This window comes from Engystomops pustulosus, chromosome 11 (assembly GCF_040894005.1).
Source record: "Engystomops pustulosus chromosome 11, aEngPut4.maternal, whole genome shotgun sequence".
In the NCBI taxonomy this organism is placed as follows: domain Eukaryota; kingdom Metazoa; phylum Chordata; class Amphibia; order Anura; family Leptodactylidae; genus Engystomops; species Engystomops pustulosus.
Window position 1 is genome coordinate 10671648 of NC_092421.1, and position 3006 is coordinate 10674653.

Sequence of the window (3006 nt, forward strand, 5' to 3'; positions counted from 1 at the left end):
CCTCATACCTCCTCACTGTACCCCTTATCCCACTGCTGTGCCTCATACCTCCTCACTGTACCCCTTATCTCACTGCTGTGCCTCATACCTCCTCACTGTACCCCTTATCCCGCTGCTGTGGGTCACAGGGAGGAGGTATGAGGCACGGCAGTGGGATAAGGGGTACAGTGAGGAGGTATGAGGCACAGCAGTGGGATAAGGGGTACAGTGAGGAGGTATGAGGCACAGCAGTGGGATAAGGGGTACTGTGAGAAGGTATGAGGCACAGCAGTGGGATAAGGGGTACATTGAGGAGGAATGAGGCACAGCAGTGGGATAAGGGGTACAGTGAGGAGGTATGAGGCACAGCAGTGAGATAAGGGTCACAGTGAGGAGGTATGAGGCACGGCAGTGGGATAAGGGGTACAGTGAGGAGGTATGAGGCACAGCAGTGGGATAAGGGGTACAGTGAGGAGGTATGAGGCACAGCAGTGGGATAAGGGGTACAGTGAGGAGGTATGAGGCACAGCAGTGGGATAAGGGGTACAGTGAGGAGGTATGAGGCACAGCAGTGGGATAAGGGGTACAGTGAGGAGGTATGAGGCACGGCAGTGGGATAAGGGGTACAGTGAGGAGGTAGGAGGCACAGCAATGGAATAAGGGGTACAGTGAGGAGGTAGGAGGCACAGCAGTGGGATAAGGGGTACTGTGAGGAGGTATGAGGCACAGCAGTGGGATAAGGGGTACAGTGAGGAGGTATGAGGCACAGCAGTGGGATAAGGGGTACAGTGAGGAGGTATGAGGCACAGCAGTGGGATAAGGGGTACAGTGAGGAGGTATGAGGCACAGCAGAGGGATAAGGGGTACAGTGAGGAGGTATGAGGTACAGCAATGGAATAAGGGGTACAGTGAGGAAGTATGAGGCACGGCAGTGGGATAAGGGGTACAGTGAGGAGGTAGGAGGCACAGCAATGGAATAAGGGGTACAGTGAGGAGGTATGAGGCACAGCAATGGATTAAGGGGTGCAGTGAGGAGGTATGAGGCACGGCAGTGGGATAAGGGGTACAGTGAGGAGGTATGAGGCACAGCAGTGGGATAAGGGGTGCAGTGAGGAGGTATGAGGCACGGCAGTGGGATAAGGGGTAGAGTGAGGAGGTATGAGGCACAGCAGTGGGATAAGGGGTACAGTGAGGAGGTATGAGGCACAGCAATGGGATAAGGGGTACAGTGAGGAGGTATGAGGCACAGCAGTGGGATAAGGGGTGCAGTGAGGAGGTATGAGGCACGGCAGTGGGATAAGGGGTACAGTGAGGAGGTATGAGGCACAGCAGTACCACAGTACCCCTTATCCCACTGCCGTGCCTCATACCTCCTCACTGTACCCCTTATCCCACTGCTGTGCCTCATACCTTCTCACTGTACCCCTTATCCCGCTGCTGTGCCTCATACCTCCTCACTGTACCCCTTATCTCACTGCTGTACCTCATACCTCCTCACTGTACCCCTTATCACACTGCTGTGCCTCATACCTCCTCACTGTACCCCTTATCTCACTGCTGTGCCTCATACCTCCTCACTGTACCCCTTATCCCACTGCTGTGCCTCACAGCTCCTCACAGTACCCCTTATCCCACTGCTGTGCCTCATACCTCCTCACTGTACCCCTTATCCCACTGCTGTGCCTCATACCTCCTCACTGTACCCCTTATCCCACTGCTGTGCCTCATACCTCCTCACTGTACCCCTTATCCCACTGCTGTGCCTCCTACCTCCTCACTGTACCCCTTATCCCACTGCTGTGCCTCATACCTCCTCACTGTACCCCTTATCCCACTGCGGTGCCTCATACCTCCTCACTGTACCCCTTATCTGACTGCTGTGCCTCATACCTCCTCACTGTACCCCTTATCCTACTGCTGTGCCTCCTACCTCCTCACTGTACCCCTTATCCCACTGCTGTGCCTCACACCTCCTCACAGTACCCCTTATCCCACTGCTGTGCCTCATACCTCCTCACAGTACCCCTTATCCCACTGCTGTGCCTCACAGCTCCTCACAGTACCCCTTATCCCACTGCTGTGCCTCATACCTCCTCACTGTACCCCTTATCCCACTGCTGTGCCTCCTACCTCCTCACTGTACCCCTTATCACACTGCTGTGCCTCATACCTCCTCACTGTATCCCTTATCCCACTGCTGTGCCTCATACCTCCTCACTGTACCCCTTATCCCACTGCTGTGCCTCATACCTCCTCACTGTACCCATTATCCCACTGCTGTGCCTCATACCTCCTCACTGTACCCCTTATCCCACTGCTGTGCCTCATACCTCCTCACTGTACCCCTTATCTCACTGCTGTACCTCATACCTCCTCACTGTACCCCTTATCCCACTGCTGTGCCTCATACCTCCTCACTGTACCCCTTATCCCACTGCTGTGCCTCATACCTCCTCACTGTACCCCTTATCCCACTGCTGTACCTCATACCTCCGCACTGTACCCCTTATCCCACTGCCATGCCTCATACCTCCTCACAGTACCCCTTATCCCACTGCTGTGCCTCATACCTCCTCACAGTACCCCTTATCCCGCTTCTGTGCCTCATACCTCCTCACTGTACCCCTTATCCCACTGCTGTGCCTCATACCTCCTCACTATATCCCTTATCCCACTGCTGTGCCTCATACCTCCTCACTGTACCCCTTATCCCACTGCTGTGCCTCATACCTCCTCACTGTACCCCTTATCCCACTGCTGTGCCTCATACCTCCTCACTGTACCCCTTATCCCACTGCTGTGCCTCATACCTCCTCACTGTACCCCTTATCCCACTGCTGTGCCTCATACCTCCTCACTGTACCCCTTATCCCACTGCTGTGCCTCATACCTCCCCTCTTTTTTCATAGCCAATCATATTGCAGCTTACATTTCCATCCACTCATGCTCCTAGAAAGCAGGGCTGTGATTGGTTGCTATGGTCATCTATGACACGCCCTACATTCCATTTCCAACAGCCGTTTCTTC

General features: G+C 54.4%; 1 protein-coding gene across 1 annotated transcript in view; it reads right to left on the reverse strand.

Annotated features, from left to right (window-relative positions):
• SLC43A3 (solute carrier family 43 member 3) overlaps positions 1 to 3006 on the reverse strand; it is a 72546-nt gene that overhangs the window by 39123 nt on the left and 30417 nt on the right. The window lies entirely within an intron of this gene.